This window comes from Gavialis gangeticus, unplaced genomic scaffold (assembly GCF_001723915.1).
Source record: "Gavialis gangeticus isolate Ggan-Ray unplaced genomic scaffold, GavGan_comp1, whole genome shotgun sequence".
In the NCBI taxonomy this organism is placed as follows: Eukaryota; Metazoa; Chordata; order Crocodylia; family Gavialidae; genus Gavialis; species Gavialis gangeticus.
In genome coordinates, this window is record NW_017729022.1 from 66,003,815 (window position 1) to 66,026,896 (window position 23,082).

General features: G+C 42.8%; 1 long non-coding RNA gene across 1 annotated transcript; it reads left to right on the forward strand.

Moving 5' to 3' along the window:
• The first annotated feature begins 2,593 nt into the window (after positions 1 to 2,593).
• On the forward strand, positions 2,594 to 22,853 carry LOC109296082. The gene is made up of 3 exons (XR_002096886.1): positions 2,594 to 3,399; positions 7,807 to 7,809; positions 22,707 to 22,853. It is a non-coding gene; the product is annotated as an uncharacterized LOC109296082 (long non-coding RNA).
• Positions 22,854 to 23,082: the final 229 nt, after the last annotated feature.

The window sequence follows — 23,082 nt, forward strand, 5'->3', positions numbered from 1 at the left end:
ACACAGACAGCACTGCTGTCCATCAGCAGAGGGAGTCTGCTTTCTACAGGAAGCTGAGGGGGAAAGCAAATACATTGGCTAAGCTCCACTGACAGTAAAATACAACTCTATTTTGTAGAATGCATTTCTTACAAATAGCATCCCAAGATACTTATCAGAGTTAAATAATACATAATAGCAGAGGGAGAGAGAAATTAAGAGGTATGGGCAAAAGGAGAAGAGAGGTTTTCAGATGAGATTTGAAAATAGATGGAAAGTCGATGAGGCAGAAAGATACAAAAAGACTGTTTCAGATGGTGGAAGTTACAAGGGAAAACAGGCTTTCACAGTAGTCACTGCATGAATGTGTTTAGGTTAGATGACCCTGTACTACTGGGGCAGAAAAAATGAGAGGGAGAAGAGTGGAGGGAGGCGGTCTACAAGTTAGGTTGCTGAGATCCCATGGGGGGCTAAATAAGGGGGCAGGGGACTGGACTTGAAGATCTTCCAAGTTCCCTTCCAGCCCTAATGTCTATGAATCTATGAATCTATAAGGAAATTGACTGTAAGCTGGTTCCTGAAATGAACAGGGAGCCAATGGAGCCTAGGGAGGACAGGGACAATGTGGCTGTTCTTCTTTGTATGCATGAGAAGGCAGGCACAGCAGCTTTCCACCTAGACTAATCAAGGGAATTTAAAGAAGATGGAGGAAGTAATAAAGCAAGAAGATGAAACAGGTAAAGGGTGAGGAACCAGCATATGTAGAGGGGAATTTCCCCTGCTTCCACTGCAGTTTCAAGGGGCCAGCTTGAGACATGTCAAATCCAGAAGGCACTGGGCATATACTCTGGTTTTCTGGCCCTTGCTGTTTTCTCCTTTTTGAACAAATGTTCCACTGTAAGCTGGTTGCAAAGTTTCTTCAGTGAAGCGGCCCTTCTTTAATCTGATAAGCAGTCCAATGCAAGAGCTTGGACCGGGAAGTGCCTGAAGGTCTGTGGCCTTCTGTAACAGAAGGAACAAAGTGCTATGATCTGTGGTTCTTTGTGTATTGAGGACTGGGATAAAAACCAAGCAGAGCATGTGCATATAGTATTAATAAATGAAGATGTGAAGGAGAACAAAGGAAAGATACCTGGAGACTATGTTTTGTCTAGCCACAAAGGACTAAGAAGAATTCCCCAGGGGTGAAGCTATAAGTGAACGAGTGGGCATGTTCATGGGATTCTGGGAGCTCTGGGTTGCCCTGTTCCCCACAGGTAGCACAGGGTTTCTCAGCCTTAGAATGAGGACTAGTTCAGCCTTGGATCAACTCAGAATGGAGAGGATACAAAGCTGTCTTACACCCATCCTTGTGCTCTCTTCTCCGGGGTTATGCCCTCTGTTCTGTGCCTCCGAGGAACTGCAGCCCCATATCTGCCCCCTATTAAAACTTCTCCAACATCCAACTGTGCCACCTCTTTTCTTTTAAAGGCAGCTGGACTAATCTCCAGTGACTTATAAACCCATGGCACCAGTGCAAAAAAAAGTGGTTTTCCAACCAAACTGATGAATTTTAAAGGTGGGGATGGGGATAGGAAAGGAGCTGGTGAAGGCAAAAATATGAAGAAAGATGGTAGAGGGTGGGGAAAGGAGAGAATGTGCAAGAAAGATGTTGTGTTCAAAAGCTGACACAGGAGGGATAAAATGTAAAGCTATGCAAAGGCCTGGAATTGCAGAGCAAGAAGAGCTGATTAAAAAAACAAACCACTTTTAGTCACCAGGCTAAAAGCCATCAGGGTACTTCAGACATGAGGTAAGGAATAGCTGGCTTGAATTACTCACCCATACCCTTTCTTTCTTGGGCATATGTCAGGAAGTATTTGGTGCCCCAGCAGAAGCAGATGATGAGGAGGCTCTTCAAGAACCAGGTGCTAGATGGGAGAGCGAAGGCAGGACAGAAGGCTCATGGTCAGAGATGGCCAAAATTCACTGGTGAGTCCAAGTGAAGAAGAACGGGGATCTGCAGTGAAGCATACAAGTGATTACTATCAGATGGAGACTGGGGCATAGAGTCCACAGGAGTCAGTGGGAACTTCTAAGGAAAAAAAAAAGATAACTCTGGAACAGAAGGGAGCAAGACAAGAGTTCATCTACAGGGATGTGAAAATCAAAAAGGAGCGAGGCTTAGAGACTGCGCTGAAGGAACACCCAAAATTTTTGATTAAGCCAGGTCCTTAACCTTACTCCTCATTGATGATGGAACTCCCTATGGGGCATGATCACAGGTTTGCCTTTGTTCTTTCAAAAGTAATTGACTTCCAGAAACCTGGAGGAAAATGTAATTCTGGAAATAAATATATGACTATAATTAATATTCTAATAATAAGAACCCCTTAAGTGTTCTTTTACAGAGAAAAGCTGCACAGAAGCCCCAGGCTCCTTCCGACATAAAGGACATGACATTGTCTTTTTAATTGTTTTTGTTTTTTGATATTATGCATATTGCATCCACTTTGCCTGAAACCACTGGGTCAGGAAAAAGGCTATAAAATTGGAGGTGATGGGTTTCACAGAGACAGAAACCTGAGAAAAACATTTTTTTGTTATTATTAGACAAGGTTAGAGTCTTCTCCTAGCTAAATACCAGCTCAGAGAAGTATAATGACCCTAAAATCTCTCTGCTGCTGCACAGGACACTTATGTCATGTCAGCATGTGATATTAAAGAAGCACCCCATTTCATTCCAGAAGTGTTTGCAGTTTAAAAATGGAAGAAGAGATTTGCCGCATGGTTGGTATATCAGTTCGTAAACTGTTTTGAAATCCTTTGGGGGTGCAAGGAATTATAGAAATTCAAGATATCATCATCTTTGGGCCAGAGAGCTCCACTTGTTTGTGCAAGCGAGGAATCAGATCTTGTCAAAATCCACTGGGTGTGCTGAAATGGGGGAAGATGGAAGACGCAACAATCTGGATCTTTAACCCAAGTGTGCCTGAAGCAGATTTAACTCTGGCTGGATACAGGCAGCCCCTCCTCCCTTCTCATCACCACAGAGGGCGGTTTTTAGACCAATACGAGATGCCTTCCCAATGACAGAATGGTTTCTGAAGACAAGGAGAAGTGATCCCCCACTTTCTGTGGGTTCTGGCAATCTCCTTATGTAGGACGCTGCACCTCGTACCCCTTCCAAGGACACCTTTCCCCCTGCCAACCTCACCTCCACACCTTCTCCTCAAATAAAGAATGTGAATCCTGCTAAAGGATCCCTGACAGGAAGACAGAGTTTATTGTTTCTGTGAATTCATTTCCTTCCCAGATTTGAAGACTGATAGACTCCTAGTGCAGAAAGGAATATGCCAATAAAGCAATTGTGCTGATTATCAGAGGGATACAGTTTGCTGGGAGATATTTACTTTTATTTAATTAAGCTGCTTTAATAAGGTAAGCACCACACAAAGCATTTAGCAAACTCCATTAAGGTAAGTTTGACTCATCATTTGGCAGCATGGAGAAACAACTGAAAGAGAGTACAGGGCTGCGCAGCAAGATATTTATCCCAGAGGACAACACATTGTTATTTATAGAGCCCACAATGTGCTGTTAGCATGCTCTAGCAATTGTCACACCTGGATGTGCTTCCTCAGTGCAACCAACAGGCCATTCCTCCACCCTTCCTCCCCCTGCACCTCAGGTTGTGCTCCTGCCCCTCTGCCTCTCCAGCAAGGCTTGGGCAGTGTTGTGTGCCTCAGTATTTCCGCCTAGACAGTGGGAATCAGCCCTGCCTCCCCAGGCTGCTGTGAGGATTAATGAGGCCTCTCCAGCTACTAAGCCCTGTTCATGCCTAAACCAGGGGCTTCCAACTGCCTAATCCATGCTGTTGAACAATATTTAAGGAGGCCAGCATGATCCCACATGCCAAGACCTGTGGGGGGGGAGAGCACAGCACAGCCACAACTCATTCCTGGGGAGAGTCATGATAGACTGTTCCACTAGAATCAGGTACCCAAGAGATTGAAGCTGAAATAAGCTTTTTATAGCACTTAATACAGCAATACAAATTGTTTATGACTGAGACAGTAAGACAAGTAGGTAAGGCCGATCAAACCAAATAAGCAAAGGTTCACTCCGAATTTTAATATTTGAAACAGCACGAGATGCATCATAAATCTAAGTCCTAAAATCCTAAAAGCCTCTCAGAGTGATTTTCAGCCCAGGTGCTGGGGTGCCATGAGATCTTTTAAAGGATGCCACGGGCTTCCACAAAATATAAGTGTTGTTAGGTGTGCAAACACATACATGCAATGCACAAAATAAACCTAGAGATTTTGAACTGGAATCCATAATGTCAAAAACATTCTGGTTTGTTGTAGTCTTTTTGAGTTCTTTACAACAGCAGAATTGCTGTATCATTTTTCCGTAGCCAAGAAACAACTGAAAGCTAAGAGCTAGCGTCTAACAGGGGGTGCTTTGAGTCTAAACAGATTGAAAACCAGTGGTCTGATAGATGGCCAGCCAGTTTGGGAGAAGGACTTTTTACTTAGCTTTAAAAGGTAAGATTTAAAGGAGCGCTTATCTTGGTTTGCCTGCAGATGGGAACGTTAAATGACCTTTGGCAGACTTCTGACTTGTCTTTCTTATACCTTCTGAGCTCTTCTCACCTATGACATTCTCTCGCCTCTGCCTTTCCTTTGCTGATTCTTCTCTTACCCAGAATCTGTTCAAGCGGATGAAAGTGAATGCTATGCTATATAACCATTAAGCGGCTTAGACCCTACTACAGTCTATGGGTTGCAAACTCACCTGCATGTACACTGCAGAGGGAAACTAGTGCACTGGTCTTCTCCTTTTCCCATTCTGGGGGGGGTTTGCACTGCAATGGGAGGGAGAGGGCAGGGACCAGCCACTGGCTTTCCAAGGGGGAAGGATTCTTGTGCATAGGCTCTACCTCTCCAAGAGGCTGCCCCTCTCGATAGGCTCCAATCATCTAGTCTATTAAGGATTAAGTTGTTTTCACCATCCCTTCACCAGCCTGTGCCCAAACTTTCCCCCTATGTTACTTCTTCCTCTGGCTTGGTTCAGCCTTAGATGTATCCCTGTGGGCATTTCTCTTTCCTTCTTTCTGGAGCAAGAGACAGGAGGCAAGCTCTCCACTTTGCCTGTTTTCATTTCTCACCACTAGCCCTGGATTTTTTGTTAAAGCAAACAAACAAACAAAAAAATCCCCACCTCCTTTAAAAATAAGCACTGTTGTCTCCATTCAGGCAAGGGCAGAAGACAGCAGCTGCCTGGCCCAGGGACACAATTACACTCCAGTTGTTAGAGCTGCAAGTCACCAGCACTCTCCTCTTCTCTGCTTATGTGATGGAAACTCATTTAACAGCTCAGCATGGAGGGCCATGCAGCTTCCCTTCCCATCTCAGAAAGGAGCATGTGGAAATGCAGCAAGCTGAATATGCAGATGCATTGCAGCTGCTTCTCCGTTCAGTTATTGCTGTTTGACTTTCAGCATGACCTTTCCAAACAATCATTCGTGCTGCCTTTCTTCCTGTGCCTGTGTGCACTCTTACTGCTGAGCACTCACAGGGCTGGCATGAAGCAGATGGAGAGAGGATCTTTTCTGCTATGACTTTCCTAGCTTTTATGTCCCTGTCATCTCTCATCTTGCTTGGTTATTTTGTGTTTTTCCCCCCTTCTACTTCACAATCTGGTTTCTAGGAGCTGTGAGATTTACAGCACGGGAAGAGCAGTGCTATAGGACACAAAAGGGTGTGAATGAGCCACAGAGTTCTGTATCCTGCACAAAGTGTTGTTCAGGAGTCACCAGCCAGCTCTAAGCAGATCTGCGGCATTCAGTGTCTGAACTCTGCACAGCACAGTGTAACATGCAAAATACAACAACCAGGCCTGGCTGCCTTGTGCCAGAGCTTCTTGAAAAAGTTGCAATTCCCCTCATCTTCCTTTTTCAGGCAAACACCGTCACAGTTATCAATAGCATCATCATTCACATGTCAAGTAATTCTAAACAATTACCTAACCCACATAGCAACATCCAACTTTTTTCTCAGGTGTCTAATGCTGTCACATGGACCAGCAGGTCCCCTCCGTACCACTGCTGTCAAACTGTGGTAAAAATCTAATAATTCTGACTTTGTCATGTCATGGGGCTCAGATGTCTTGGCCTGCTGTGACTATTGTCTGCCAGAGACCTTTGCAGGCAAAAAGGCTGACTTGCTGCTCCTTGGTTTCTAAATCCCATGAAGGAGGAAAACATGTCACCTGTTTCTCCATTGTGTCTGATGTGATGATGCATACAACTTCAAAACTACCTCTTCTGACCCCAGTGTGATCATCATGAGCATGGCTTTTCATACTAGAGGTGTATGCCTTCTCATGAAGTGGTGTCAGCTCCTGGATCCCAAATTACACTGAGATTTTTGTTCTACTTTACTTGCCTCTCTACATATTTTCAAGTCCTTAGTGACTGACATTGATTTCAAACAGTAGAGGCATTCTGGTCTTCAGAGGTCTGTTGAATAAAGTGTCATCAAGTGACAACCCGTACTTTGGTTTTTCTGTACTTTCACTTGCCTGGTTCATCAAAGATGCACACTAGGCACTTGGACAGCATTAAAGGAAAGTACATTTCATGTTGCAAATTGGTATGACTTCTTTTGAGTCTGGTGAGAGCTAAAAACAGAGCTAAAAAAATGCAAGGTGCTCTCTGGTGTGTGCTGGCTTCACAGTCCTGCATCCATGTACATCCTAGTATTTCTCCTTATTGTGCACTGGGCCTGAGAGAAAGGGGGATTGCTGGAGTGTACATTGACTCCCTTGGCATTTTGAAAAAGGAGTTGCCTAGGTGGTGAGACTGCCAAAGCGTAGACTGTTGGATGTTTTGCTGCATAACACTTTGAAGCCCTGGAGTTCATTGTTTAAGGAGCTGCAGGATGCTATTGCATATCCTGATAGATCCCTTGGGCCTTTCGTCCTTTCTTCCAGTCTGCCCCTTGCTCCCTCGTGTCACAGGCTGTGGATGGGGTATGGTGGCAGAGGAGTTAAGGTGCCTTACTAGAGGCCTAGAGGTGGACGTTTAAGCCTTTCTCTGGGATTATGCCAAAGCTTATGCCCAAAATGATCAAGCTGTAAATGGGTACCCAGTCACTCAGACTGGGGAATCAATGGTATCCAGATGGGATGCTGACCACATCACTGTTTTGTGTGATTTGGTGTATTAAAGTAGGCTTGCCTTGACCATACCATGCCTTGACCATACCAGTCCTATGAACCACTATACTTGATCTTAACAAGCTCTGGGCAGGGAACTCTTGAAAAGCTCTGAGAAGTGCATGTTCCATTATCCATCTTTTATTCATCTTTAGCTTGGCTACTCTTTCAACAGGTGTGAAAGCAGTGAGCCTGAAGGATAACCCAGCCAAGGTCATTGATCAACCAGCCATTGTTAGACGTAAGGGGTTAGCAGACATGAAAAGATAAGTGTCATAACTACCTAAATTTTGCCATATAGATCTACATTAGGAACACAGACAGGGGCAGGCACTGTCTAATTTTCCCCCTAGGGATCATGCAACAGCACATAACATGTACATAGAGGGATACTTTTTCAAAACCTTCTATTTCTGCATGGCTAGGCACAGAGGTTTGGGAGAGGTGCAGAGACATTGCCAGAAGTGTGGCTAAACATGGTGATCCTGGAGACATACTACTCGCAGAGTGCAAAAGACCCAAGAAGGGAGATGCTTAAGATGGCTCAAGCTTGCACAAGACCATATTTTGCCAGCCCATTAATGGTGATGATCCTCCACAGAGCTTACTGCAAAGTGGCTTGAGAAGGTATGTAACCATGGTGGTGGAACACAGCTGCTCTGTGTAGAAATGCATGGGGGAAGACCTAAAATATATTTGCCTAAACATTTTAGTAGTAGGTGATAAAAAGCTGTTCAGGCCAAGATAGCGGCAAAAGTCTGTAAATTGAAGAGTCGTATTGGCTGACTAGTCCCATGTGCCCGTTCAAACCTCCCTCCTTCTCTTCCCCCTCAAATCAGCAACAGTACCTTTCCTGAATCTATGCACAGCAGTCAGGTATTTTGTCTTGTACTTGAAAATCTACATCCAATAAAGTTTGCATAGGACACAGGGTTGGGAGGGACCTTCAGAATCAGTGCATCACAGTTCTGCAAAACCATGCCATCTGAATGACCCGTTACTTGATTACTCTCAAATTTTCTTTTTAATTATGATTGTTTTAAATATATTTAACTCAAATGATCAGATAGTGTTTAGTATGCATTTCTTTTCCAGTTTCAAATGTGCTGAATTAGATTTGCATTGTTTTTACTAGGTTTTTTCTTCTTGCAAAAGTTTTTACTTTGAAAACATCAAAGGCTTCTACTAAAGCGTGTATTTGGCAATGCTTTTTTTGGTTGCTTAAAGAATTTTTTCCTCCCATTTTGTCTCTCATTACCAGTGCATGCTCTTAAAATAAAATTGGCTTCTTTAAAACTGAATGCCTTTGTTCTCTGCCCATGGGCAATTTGCCACTATCTTGGGAGAAAGGGCAGAGGCAAGAGAGAAGGGCTTGAAACAGTAGCATAATGAAGGGAGGGCAACTGGGCCACCAACCCAAGGAACTGACCCAGGGGTGGGGCACAAAAATAGCAGCAGTTGTGCTGCTGGCCCAGACACCACTACACTGCCAGTGACACTGCCCTGTTTGTGCTTAGGCTTCCCATTATGCCTCTGGGTTCATGTCAGGGGATCTGAAAAAAGTTTAAAAAGGGCATTAAAAATGGGATGAGTAAATCGCTTATGAGTGCCTGGCCTCGCCTGAAATCATTCTTGATTTTGGCTGGGTCTTAAGGAAATCCCATTAATGAGCATCTTGTTACTGTGCAGTTCTGGGATGTTTTCCTCTTGGTGTCAAAAGGCTTCTACTATCAGTTATAGGTGGGTGGGGTTTCTGATCATTTGGGTATCTAAACTTTGTAAAGCAGCTACAGCTCTGGGGGCCAGCACCCAAAGTTTTGCTGCCCTCCAGTTCCCGTTCTATCCCCTTCGCCTGGCGTTGCTGCTTGTCCCTGTTCACCCCAGCATCTGCATCATCATTGCAGTATTTGAATATGCATCTGTGAATCCCAGACAGGCTTGTACTCCTCTCCCTCCCACAGCCCAAGCAAATCCAAGACCAGGACTCCTTTCCTGGAACAGGCAACAGCATGAGAGTAAGCTGGAGCTTTAGCTGTGGGTTTCTACAAAACAACATCTGAACGCTTGCAGACATGAGCTAGCAGGAAGAGAGGCATTCCAAAACATACCGGGGATTTTAACAGGGGAGAGAGATAGGTTTTCAAGGCATTGTGATCCCCTGGGCACTCAAAATATAACTAGAGCAGCCATTGCTGTTGAAACAGTAGCATTAAGAGATTGTTACCAGAGGCTGGCTGTACCAGTACTGGCAATGTAACATCCAGCGATTGTGCTGTCAAAGAGAACCAAGAAAGGACTTAAATCCCTTGAGAAGTAAGTTTAGTTTACCCCGAAGTTCACTGTTTTGTCCTTAGGACACAAAATTGAGTGTGGATGCATGCAACGATGGGCCAGCGGAGGGCAGGGTTTTCCCAAGTTTTTGTAGTCTAAACCAGGTTCTACTGAGTATTTTGTACAGTAGAGCCCTGTTGCTGCCTGGCATGTTTAGGAATTAGAGAGCGATAACTGCCTTGGTCACTGGATTGAATGAGATCTTTTTCTCTCCCCCTTATTCATATTGTACAAACACAAACACCCTGATCCTAAACTCTGATCTGCCCAGCCAACCTTAGTTTGTCATGGAATCCCACTGAGATAAAAGGGGCTATGAACGGTCTTGGTAGTGGGAGCCAGGTTGCAGGTCTGTGACCTTAGTCATTAGGGTTACTTCTTAATTTCCGACCTCACTTCATCATCTACCTATGGATGATTTTCTTTTCTTCTAGACTACTTCAGTTAGACCCTTACTATAGACTGCTAACAAAGGGGGGACATCCTGTGCCCATCAGATAATTTCATAGATTTCATAGACATTAGGGCTGGAAGGGACCTCGGAAGATCATCGAGTCCAGCCCCCCGCCCCAAGGGCAGGAATGGTTCCAACTAGAAAACCTGTGCAATATTATAATGTAATGCACAAAACAAATGCACTGCATCTTATTAGGCCACTGATATCAATCCTGTGGCTTCACTGAAAATTTCTACTGATAAGTGAGATACCTGCTGTCAGTCATGACAGGATGTGTAATATAGCTGCACCATAGCAGAATAGTGATTGGTCCATGCTCAAGTTTATGCATAAAAGAAGAATCAGGTGGACAAGCAATGCCTTTGTCAGGTCTGTTATAAAGAAGACTTTCGTGTCCCTGGAGGCTGCCTGTGGAACGTACCTCTTGTGATCGGGAATATATAATTGGTAATGGATCTGTTTCTTGACAGGGATGATGACACCTTGCAGGTATCCAGTAAATTTACCTCCTTCTCAAATGCAGAGGTGAACCGTCCCCGTGTCCTATGTTAGTCCCTACTATAAAACCCAAAGTCCCCCACAGCCCCGACTAAGCTGAGACAAGCTTGATAAAATGAAGGGCTGTGGTCAATACCCTGCCACAAGCCTTATGGCATAGTAGTGCTTTACATTTTTACATCTAAAGTAGTGCTTTAAAATAATAGTGCTTTACATCTGACCTGCTCTATTTTGTTTATACTCTCTAATCCTCTCTAAGTGGAAGTTCTGCCATTCACATTTAAAGTTATACCAGTTTAGCTCCACTTTATTGGCATAGGAGTGGACAGACAACAAAAATCACACCAACTCAGGTGGCATGTCTTCCTGAGCACTAAGTCTCCTCTTCCTTTTTGAAACAGGGTAATATTACATCTATCCACAGCCCTAGAAAGACTTTCTTTTAGGGGTACATGGCTTATTTGATAGTATACAATAAGGGACTTAAGTAGAAAGGGCGACTGCAACTCTTGGTGCTCTGCTAAGCCAGAGAATTCCCATCTCCTTGGTTTGGATGAGCTCCTAGTTTCCTGACTTTAATCATTGTATCATTCCTGATGTTCTCACTCTGGGACTCATAACAACATGGGGAAGATGTTCTGTGGGTAGACTCCAGCCTTTTTTTCATATACTTTGTCAGTCTGCATCACAGATCCTAACACTAAAGTACATACAGACACCTCCTGTATGTCTGAATTGCTAGGGACAGAGGGGTTATATACATAATATTCGAGATGACATCACACACCATCTTACAGAGAATGCTTCTTAGGATAACTGCAATCCTCTGCAGATAAGCAAGAATACAATATGCTTACACCCAAATATAGTGAACCACCCTCCAGATGAGAACACACTCTTCAAAATAAAGTCAGTGGTTGTTTCATTTCCAAGTTTAACCAAACAACAACAACCTGAGGTCTTAGATTGTAAACTCTTTTTCAGGACCATATTCTTCATCTGGACAAGACAGAGAGATTGGTGAACACTTGTTAGTGTTTAACAGATAACAATAATGAGTAACCCCTTCAGGCCAAAACACCATGCTACATGTCTCCTGTCCTAATTACATAAACACACAGCTTCAGTTCACTTGGGATAATTTTAGATTTCTGACAAAAAGATAGGAGGGCAGGATTTGGATAAAACAAACAAAAAACAAAAAAAAAAATCAGCAAATCTATCTATATTAGAATTTTATGCTATTACCCATTCCTGGAGCATCCAAGTGTCTAATTCAGGTTATTAACACTTTATTGCCAGCCCATTTTCACAGGCTGGGCACTCAGGGTGGGTTTGACAAAATCTATCAAATCTTTACCCACTATGTGAACCCTTTCAGGAGGTGCTTTCCAAAAATCTGTTCTGATAGCTGAATTCAATTGGATGAGTGAAACTGCAGCTTCCTGTGAAGAATGGCTAACACATGATGCATAATATAAAACCATGTTACATTTAATGGGACAGATACTAAATACAGCAAAACTTGTAAGAATAGTTTGTTATACAATGCTAAGAAATCAAATTAATATATTAAACTTACGAGTAGGAGAAACAGTACTATATAAAATAAATCTTAAACAGAGAACACTTTTATATGCAATCTCAGCCATTATGAAGTTAGTAAAAAAGGTTTTTGTTCAGATAACTGAGGAGGTACAGTTTCATTTTTCAGTAGGCAAGCTTTCCCCAAATTGCCCTTTTCCCAGACCTGAATCAATGCATCTAGAAGCAGCAACAGCAATACAGTATTAAACCACCTGAAGATCAAAGGAAATTGTCATTTGCTTTGACCAAATACTAAGGCATTAAAATATAGCACTCAAATAGCCAGCTGCATCTGGCAGTTGCTAGGACAAAGCAGGGTTTTTGAACACTTTCTGGTTGCTCCCCACTTAAACCCAACACACATTTGGTCTTCTGTATACAAGGCAGCCAAAGACTGTTTGATTTACCTTCAACCTTTTTAGTTCCATCTTTTAAGTGTTGTATAATGAGCACAGTGTGGCTCTGTAGTCTAAGAACAGACAATTAATTTTCTAACAACTTATGAAGTAACACACATGTAGGTTCAAACATCTTTCAGATTCTCCTAGGCAGAAGCAAAAAATATAATCCTTTACTTCCATTCCTCCTACTCTGGCATTTTTTTAATGTCAATCTTAATTAGATCATGCCAGTTCTAATTTGAGGATGCAGATCTTGGAGGGTGGGGTGGAAACAGACAACACAACATACTAATTTTGGACAGGGATGAATATGTCCATTTCCATTAGAAAAAGAAGGAATGAAGTAAAGGCTAAAAAGGAACCGATACCTGCAGAGAAATTATATTTCACAGCTGGGATGGTCATTCTATCAGTGTGCATTTAGGATTTCAATTAGAGACATATCGGCATGAGGTGTGCAGCTGTATTACCTTGATTATAGGGACTAATTGAACCTAGTTCTAGTTCAAGGAGTGGCGGGGAGTAGCCAGTGTGCATCCATTTAATAGAAGGCAAAAAATTCGATAATACATAGATCAAAATGAATATGAAAACCATATATATTTTGCCCATATACTCCCTTCCCTGGCCTCTTACTTCCTAATTCTGCAAAGATCTATGCAAGTTTCCCTGTGAATGATCCTACTGAAGACAATAGTTGTGTAAACTTAGGTACCTGCATAGGAATTGTTAGGTTAAGTGCATAAAGATCATTTCCTCAGTCTGTAAATTGTTTGGGGTAGGGATTGTCTGCCTAGGTAGACAGTGCCTACCTAGCACGTTGGTTTGTGCTACCATGCATACATACACTTCAGCATGGAGTGATGGAAAATGGTCTTACTATGATGAGGAACCAGGCCTTAAAAATGGTTTTGAATAAGCTTATTTTGTGACTGTATGGGTGCATCTACATGTTGCTCTACAGTGATGTAGAACACACTATGGTGACATAGCAATCATGTGGGTCTACATCGCTGTAGTGGCATGCTCCCCACTTATAGTACATCGCTACAGCAACATAGAGGGGAAATGTAAGCATGTGTCATCCGCATGGTTCAGTATGGGTGGTTACTGCATGCTATACTTCCAAAAGGAAGTACTAAAGCACAGTGCCATAACAATGTTATCATATGGTGATGTGTAGATGTGCCCTATAAGGAAGTTTTTAGATTAACATTGATCTTTGTTTATTGCCATATATCATTTACCTCCCTTATTACTGCAATTTATTCACATATGGAATATTGACTTGAGAAACAAAGTATAATTTAGCACCCTCTCCCCCCTGCCCCAAAAAAAAGAAAAAAAGAAAGAAAAAAAGAATCCCTCTTCAAATTAAGTTTGCACCATTTTGGTCTTCCTTAAGGAACTAGTAGGTCTGAGCAAGTGCATGGTTTATTGAAAGCCCATGCATGCATGACCAGGTAAAGGTTTACTACAATTTTTTTTTTAATCAAGGATTTTTTATGGGATCTCTCCTAAGCATCCTCTTACCTGACTTCATCTTTATAAGTATCCGTTATATACAGATCTCTTGCCACAGATGGAGAGAAGAAAGATAGCCAGAATGCTGGTAGCAGGGGTGTCATTCCAAGTGACATTTCCTCAGTCCTTTCTCAGCTTCTGGGAAGACATGAACAACAGAAGTGGATCTAGGTGACAGAAGCCTGGACTGATCTAGATTGTCTCCATAAACATAGTAGTTACATTTTTACAGAAGGGTGTAGATGAGCTTATCTGATCTTGAGTTTTCTTTGGCCTTCTTCAAATTTCATTTCAGGCCTTATTCTAGAAGGGAAAAACATTGCTCATGTTAGCTGATGACCTCCTCCTAGCTACAGGTGAAGGTCAAGCATCCCTCACTATTGTTTTAGATTTGACTGTGCCTTTAATACTTTGAATAAAGGATGTTAGTACATCTATGATGGTGGCTTTTGGGGGGTCTAATGTAGAATTATTTCACTGGCTGCACAGCGCTTGGGGAATTACTTGCTACTGGAGGTATTGTTTGGGGCCAGTACTGCTGAAGTATTACAGAGCAGAGAGCAAAATCCATTCCCAGGTGCGTACCTGTCTTTTCTTTCACTATCTTCAGTTGAGTTGCTTTGCTAGATTCCCCAGCTGTTCTCAGATGCCCAAGGAACAATAATAATCAGGACTGCTTCTTTTCATCTGTAGCAGGTAAGACATGTGTGACCATTCCACCCAGAGGTAGACCTTGCTCCAATCATCTAGGCCTTTTTTCACCTCAAGATTAGATCAGTATAATGTGTTCTACATGGGACTTCACCTTTCAGTCAATCCAATACTTAAACTGTCTGCTTACTGAGCAGAGCTACACACAAGTGGCATGTTACAGGGATGCGGGTCAGGATTTTAGAGAGAAGCCTAGTAGAGAAAGCTCTATTTTCTATCCCTGTGAGTTGCACAGTGAATTGATATATTGGTGTGTTCATCTGAGGCTTGTTATACAAGGGGTAGGGAATGAGAATAATTTTGAGACTGGAAAGTTCTGGACCTAAAATATGCTACTTAAATTTGAGAGGTTTGTTCGGGGGGTTTTTTTACATTTTTTCTTCTTCTTGTCATTTTTCAGCCTACTTGTTCCACTCAGCAACAGGTTTGCAGAATTGCAAACCTCCCTGTCTCATGCATACACATACAGAAGCAGTATCTTTTTACATCCTCAGGAATAAGACATAGCTTTGAGTCATAGGCCATTTCCCACACAAATATATATTTAGAGATCATCTTATTTACAGATTGGGGCCACTGAATGAGGAAAGGATTGAGCTAAACAAGTAAAGTTCATTATCATGGTATATATCATGACTATGTCCTACAGTTGTCTGTGATTTTAGGTCTTTAATAGTTCTCCAGGGTCAGAATTTGAAAATGAGGGATCAAAATTAGAAGGCAAGTAAATGGAGGGCTAAGTCAAAACAGAGGGTCCTAGTACAGGCAGTCCTTGGACTTGTAACACAATTGGTTCCTGAAAACTGTCTCTGAACTTGAAACGTTGTAACTCGGAACCAATTTTCTCATAAGAAACAATGTTATAAATGAGGGATTGGTTCCTGGACTAAGGCCCGATACCCTATTTTCACCAAAAAAGCCCCAGAATTTTGTACTCGATCAATTAAAGATAGCTACATCAATGTATTTATATTGTAAAAAGCAATCATATTGATTTGGAAGGACTTCTTTGAGGAGACTTTGCTGGACTTTTTGAAAGCCTCTTGGTTGGACTTTCTGAAGGGTTCTTGGCTGAGTCTTCTCAGAAGTCTTGGCTGCAGGTTTTTCTGGAGTCTTGTCTGCTTTCTTAAAGAAAATATTCAAGGAAGTTAGGACAGGTGTTCTCCAGGGAGAAGAGCGAGGCAGTGAACTTGTTCACTGGCATGGCATTGCATCAGATCAAGTGTTGTAAAGTCGAAACCGACATCAGAAAGTTAAAACAGGGTGTCAATATATAAACATTGTAAGTGTGAAACATTGTAACTTGAAACGTTGTAAGTTGAGGGCTGCCTGTACTTGGGTTAATGGAAGAATGTGAGAAGGGTCTTGAGGAAAAGTTAAGGTTTACGTTAACATTAAAGCTCCTGATATGTAATCTTTATCTAAACTCCTTGTTTTTCTGGGAAATAGATCTTTGCTTATATGATTCAAGGTTGACCTATGGGGAAAAAGCCCTAAAATGGTTTGGCACTCAGATACTATTCTCCCTACTAATTAAGCCTACACTACTAAACATCTTGCTTCAGGAGAGCAATTTAATCCATTCAAAGCTCACCGCCCTCCCATTCTCTCAAATGGACAGCCTTTTGAACCTCTGGAGTATGTAAGAGCCTTGTCACATGTTTACTTGCAAGAGTTACAAATCATTGGAATGAGGTGAACTGTTACAGTAAGGACATGTTAAGGAGATAATCCTTACTTGGAAGGGAACAATTGTTACACATGGAGCATACTAAATCTGTGGAACATTAAGCAGTATTAAGGTTAGAAAGTGCTGGAAGCAGCTGCATGTTAAGGTTTAATACCATTTCTTGGCTGCACAGCTCTTGAGTTGCCACTAGAGGACTGGTGATCAGTGGTGTGAATAGGAGCCAAGACATCTAGGCTCTATCCCTGCTCTGGTTGCGGGGTGTGGCTGGGAATAGTGCATTGTGGGATGCTGGAGGACTACCCATGGCTCGTTCTCTCTCTGTGGAGCAGACTGAAGTTAAATTAATACAAGCTAGGCAACACGGCCCAGAGTTAACCCTCACCTGAAGTGGCATAACTTTGAGATGCTCAGAAGGTACTTGGCATGAGTTAGCAAGCTTTAATGCACACACTTGCATTTTAAACAGCCTTAGTATGGTTTAAGTGTAATATATAACTTTGCCCTGAGGACAGTTAACGTATTCTAGACTGCTTGAATGTATAACTGCTTGACTTTTAACTGCACTTAGTAAGTGTCAAGTTGAACTTGTGACAACATCCTAAGTACTGAGCAGAGAGTTGCCTACAGGCAACCTGTAGGAAATGGCAGGCACATGGATGTACCTTAACTCCCACACTGAATAAGGGCTGTGGAAAAGCATTTCTGTCATGCTGAGGTCCAGCTTGTTGAACCATACTCCCATCATTATGTGGCAGTGTCTTCAATATACAAGCATATATTGCAAAGAGGGTGAGTTACCCACCTTTTGCCCAGTAGCCTTAGATTAGTGTTTGTGTCCAAAAACCAAGCATATATGTATTCAGGAGCCTCAGATTAAGGGATGCCTATAACCCAGGTCACCTGCTTTCCAAGAAGGTGCTGTAAGCATCAGCTGATGGCCTGGGCAGGACTGACCATGTTCTCATTCCCAGTCCAATGAATCTGGACTACTAGATGGAAAAGAACATGAAAAGCTCTGCAGCCAGAAGGAGACCAAGCGAGATGGAGTCTGACTGTGATTGCCAGCGAGAAGGATACTGCCTGGAATGGAGGGAGCCCTTAGTTCTGCCTCTGGCTCTCAGTTCTATTTATACATTTAATGTTAAGTAATCACTGGATAAAAGGTTCCTGCCAGGCATTCTCTATAAGGGTAGGTTGGATCTGTTAACTTTCAGGGCACCACCATTCTCCTGTTCAGCCTATTTCTGGCTGAAACAAGGTGTGGAATATGGGCTACTGGGAATGAAACCTTGTATCAGCTATATTGTTTTACAGGCACATTCTTTATGAATTTGTTAGGAGTACTGAGCATGCTGGGTTCATTGTGTTCTCCGTTATTATGTGGGCAATATAATACTGCATCCTGGCTGAAAGTCCCTGTACTTTTGCTGCATTAAGGATATTTATCCTTGTGGTGTTTTTAATTTTGCCTAGCACCTAGGGCACTATATTAAATCTAAAAATAAAATAAAATACATTTAATAGGACTATAGTGCCTTTGTTTTCAAGCTGGAAAGTACCCTGGTATTATATCCTGTCTTCCCACAACTCCTACCCTATCCCCTTAAGTAGAAAGCTTCAGAACCAGCTTCAGGCTTTCTTCCTTTGAGCTGCACTGAAATCTGGTGCCCTGTTAATGAGCAGCCTTTAGATTCTTCTAAACACACCACAGCTTGGCCCCTGTTTTCCCTGAATCTCTGCCAAGCCTATTACACGTGTCGGAGCAGCCAGGGAAATGGAAGAATTATGATTTCCATTTGGCTTCTGCTGCAGCTTAGTCTAATTTTTACTGGCTTTGAAATATAGCAATTGCTTTTTTGTTGTTGTTTTGGTTTTCCTTGTCATTTTGCCTTTTTTCCTTGTCTTCCTCTCAAAGGAGGGGGAAAAGACACAATAGACATGCTAAAATAGCCCCCTCCCTTTTTGTCTTTTGTAAAAAAGGGACTTATTTGTTCCAGAACAAAAATTCATTATCAGAAGAGTTTTGTTGTAAGAGGAAGCGGGTTAATGAGGTTATAGCTAATCAGAACATATGGAATGCATTGCCATTAGCTTTGTTTCACTACTTCAGAAGAAGCAGGGTAGTGGGGGCAGGGGGGAGCTATAAGCTAGAGGTGCTGGAGTGTTCCTATGCTAGGCAAATAGGAGAGTAAAGGACAAGAGGTGGTCTTGAGAGGATACTTACCTCCATCTCTATGGCATTTGTAGCACACCTGTCCGCATAGGGTCTTTGTGCTGCTGCCATCTCACAATACAACAATGGAGGATAAAAGTTGCTCATTGGGGTGGAATGATGGCTAATGAGGGACTAAAGTTCTTGTCTTCCTGATCCTTGGGGAATAGACCAGGAAACATGTTGCAGGATGGTGAGACAGAGGCAGTCAACTTCTAAGTGAGGGTCATTATAATTCATAAGCACATTTATTGTGAGCTGGCTTATTTTGGAGAGAGGAAAGAAAAAACTAGGATCTTTTAAAAAATAAGGTCAGACAACAGGTTCAGATTTAGTTTCAGTGATGAAAAGTCTGTCACAGCAAGCTATCACATGCTCTTGACCTCACAGTTAGGATGACTTTCTGAAGCTTAGTATCTGTCTTTCAGACATGAGAGAATGTATTGTATCCAAAAGTTTGTCAAACTTTATCCCAAGTACATAGTTGGTCCAATAAAAGATATTGCCCTAAGAAATTTTTGCCTCACACAATTTCTCAACCATCATGGCTACAACATCTCTCTTACACTACTATATTGGTCTTTTGAGAATTCAGGCTAAAAGTTTCCAGTTCAGGCCATAATTTTTAAACCATCTATTCTCCATTTTCTTTATAAAGGTAGGGTCTTCTCATTTGTTACCATTGCCCTTAGAGCCTTTGCGATGGCCTCTCAAGCCCTGATCGTATCCAGATAGTTCTGACTTGACGGGGATGAGAGTTTGCAATGGGTTGTGCTGCTGGATGTCAGCTGATGAGCAGGTAAAGGGGAAGTTATCCTTTATATGACATCACTGACCTTTTCAATAAAACCTTCATGGATCCCAAGCTCCCCTCCCACATGTTTGCCATTTCCACTGAGGCAGCTGTAGTGCATATAGATCACTTTCAGAGGCTGGAGGGCATCCAGCCTAGGTAAGGATGGGCCTAGCTAAGGATGAGCCAAATATGGAGGCAGCTCATCTTCTTCCTTCTCTGACTCACCCAGATTGAAAATTAGAGCCTTCTGAGTTATTCTTCCTTTAGGCTCATGCGAAAAAAAGTTCTCTGCCTCAGTTGTCCATTGATGACTTCTGGCCTATTTGGTAGCTTCTGTCAAATGGTTGATGCTTCTTTTCATGCAATGCACTCACCACATTAAGGGCCCTTCTAGTCTATGCTGGATCCCAGAGCTCTAATGCATTTGCTCTGATGACTGGTTGATACCAGTCGTTACATTGGATAGATCCCTACTAACATCTCTCCTGGAGGCCCCTACCACACAGGCAGTGGTTGCATTCTGGTCAATGAGGACTATCATTGCTTCATCCAAATCTTGTCTCCTATGACCCTCATTGTCAACAATATTTGTTCATTAGTTCATTTGTTCATCAAAAAATAAGTGATAATTACAGCTAAAAAATTGATAAAGCACAAGGGGAGGGAGTTCCTGAGCTGAGGAGCAACTACTGAGAATGACATCCCACCTGTTTTTGTTACATGAACTTGCTGCACAGATAATACCTGCAGGTCAAGTGATGATGTTCTGAAGCCCTGTAGGAGGGAAGGATGTGGAAGGTCAGGAAATTAACAATTCAGGCCTTGAGTGAGAATATGTTGTTTCACACCCTGTGTCCCAATGGGCCTGGATCTTATCACCTTGTGAGCCACAGCCTTGAAAGTGTTTGGAGGACTAACTGAACCATTTGGATGTGCCTCTATATTGGCACTTTGATCCCTCAGAGCCCTCAGGAAAAAAAAAAGTCATCTGCACTTGTGTATCTGGAACTTGCTAAATATGCATTTCCACTTCCTCTTGGTTCAGCATCTCCTTCTCCCATTCCTCCATTCTTGAGCAAGTGTTCTGCCAGCAGAAGTATGTGTAATTTTACATATAATGTGGGTCTCTCAGATATTGGACCCCTCCTTGAATCTGATGCAATATTGCCTCTGTAGAGGGCATTAATTATGGACCTTGGGCTTAATGAAACTTGTGCTCTCTAGCATGTGGGTAGGAAGACAGGAGAACAGGAAAGAACATGTGGCCGATATTTTCTATATAATAGTGTATATACAAGAAATGAATCACAGCAGAAAATGGGTGCTCAGCAAGCAGAGTCCCTTTAATGAGGGTACAAAGCACTCTGGATTTCAGATCCTGGAATAAGGTTGCACAGCTTTTTCAGTTCCACCAAAGGCTCAGTGGAGAAGTGAAAGATGAACTCCCTTGGGTAGAGGCCCCACTTATTTGAACTATGCATGCAGGTTGACTACAAGTCTCCCTGAACAGAGACTGGAGAAGACAAGAGCCCCAAAGAGGGGGTCCTTGGGTTGTGATTCTTGCTCATCATTTTCTATGGGAGAGCCATCAGAGGAGAAAGTCAATGCAGATCAATGGTGGGCAATTGTGGGCAACCCCACATTGTCCAGGGTGGTGAGCCTGAGCACTCCGCAGCTGCTTGCCACAGAAAAACCTGCCACAGGGCTCCAAGCTGAGACAGTCCGTGGCTCACTAACAGCTTGCCCGAGTGGCCCTGGAGGGCACTGCTGCCACAGAGGGAGGACTGGGCCCATGACTGTGCAGGGGCTGCGTGGTCCACTTGCAGCTTACATGGGCAGGCTGTGCTGGAAAAAAGGAGAGCAGTGAGAGGATCAATTCCTTTCAGAACCCGCCCACCTCTCCCACAGCTCAGGAGAAAGCTGGAGGCAGCCTTGAGCTGTGACAGGCCATGGTCTTTTCCTCTGCGGTAGTGGTGCCCTCTGGGGTTGCCCGGGTGGGTGGCTAGTGGGCGGATGCTGCCCCTGCTCAGAGGCAACATCCAGCCTGATCCAACTGTTCCCCAAGCCTGAGTGGGGGCAGGATATGGCCTGCTAGCAGCCCACATGGAGGGAAAGACTGGGGCTCCCCACACCTCAGGGGTTGCTCAGCCCACCAGCAGCTCATGCCCCTCCTCCCTCCAGCTGTGGGAGATGCAGGCAGTCTCTCCAAAAAACAAACAAACAAACAAACAAGCAAACAAACAAACAACAAAACCATTGGGCCCCTCACAACTTCTGCATCTTCTACAAGGAAGGGGGTGAGGGTGATGATGAGCTGTCAAAAGACGGCAACAGTATTAAAAAACTATGTTGCAGACTAAACTACAGACAGGTGTGGTTTAGTTAGCAATGTAACAGACTCATTTAAATTGTAAAAGCCCACACATGTACAGCATGATGCAATTAAATTGCAAAAAATGGGCAATTTTCATCACATGTACAAGCACACTTACTCCCTCCATTGCTGCCTTAGATGCTTGTTGTTTAGCACAATACATCTTGTGGAGCTGAGTGGGTGGGGATGGGGGTGGGGTGTGGTTTGATGTTACATGTTTCAGTTGTTACCAAACTTGCATCTCTTTTTAGCTGAAGTCTCAAATGAATTTTGTCATAAGCAATTGGCACCTTGTTAAAAGAAAAAGCCTATTTGGCTCTTCAAAAAGGGAAGTAGAGGGAATCAAAAAAATATAAGACATGGTGAAGTTTGAAAAAAACCTGAAAGGCAGGCAAGCAGGAAGGTCAATTGAAAATTCTAAGAAATGTTCATTTTTAGTCACTTTAATGAATAGCTTCCAACTAGCACAACGAGAGCTTCGACACCGGATTCTGACATCAGAATCTCACTCCTCTGCAGCTGCTCCCGACAGTGTAGACCTGGAGAAGTAAGGCTATTCTTAAAGCTATAGACCTTCCCCACCCAAAGCCAACCTGTCTGCCATTTTGCCCAATACTATTTTTTTGTGGGATTTCTAAATCTTTCCATTTTCCGGGGGGGGTTGTTGTGTTTTGTTTTGCTTTGGTTGTTGTTGTTTTGCTTTGGTTGTTGTTTTGTTTGTTGTTGTTGGTGGTGTTTTGTTTTGGTTGTTTTGCTTTGCTTTGCTTTGTTTTGGTTGTTGTTTTGCTTTGCTTTGTTTTGGTTGTTGTTTTGCTTTGGTTGTTGGTGTTTTTTGTTTTGTTTTGGTTGTTGGTGTTTTGTTTTGTTTGGTGGTGGTGGTGGTGGTGGTTGTTGTGGTTGTTGTGGTGGTGGGGGTTTTTGGGTTTTTTTTTTGTTTTTACAGATCAGTGAGTCTATACTGTGTCATGTGTTACATAGTCCAGCAGTGGCCTCCCAATCCTGCAGGGAGAAGAACAGCCTCTGCGTAGCCTATTTGTCAACTTCATCTTCCCACAAGCTGTTCTTTTCCAATTCCCCCATCCTGTATCAAGAGAATTCTCCTTTGCTTAAGCAGCATAGTCTTAAAAGTGCCAGCCCAAATAGGCCTAATATTAATTACCTCTCCACAAAAGTAGTTCTCCCACTTAGCAAACACTTCTTTCAATCCAACATCTGGGAAAAGCACTGTGTACTGAAAGGATTGGGGGAAACTCTGTGCATTTATGAATTCTGATTGATATTATGAAATTATTAAGTGAGGTTGCTATGAACATTGCTAT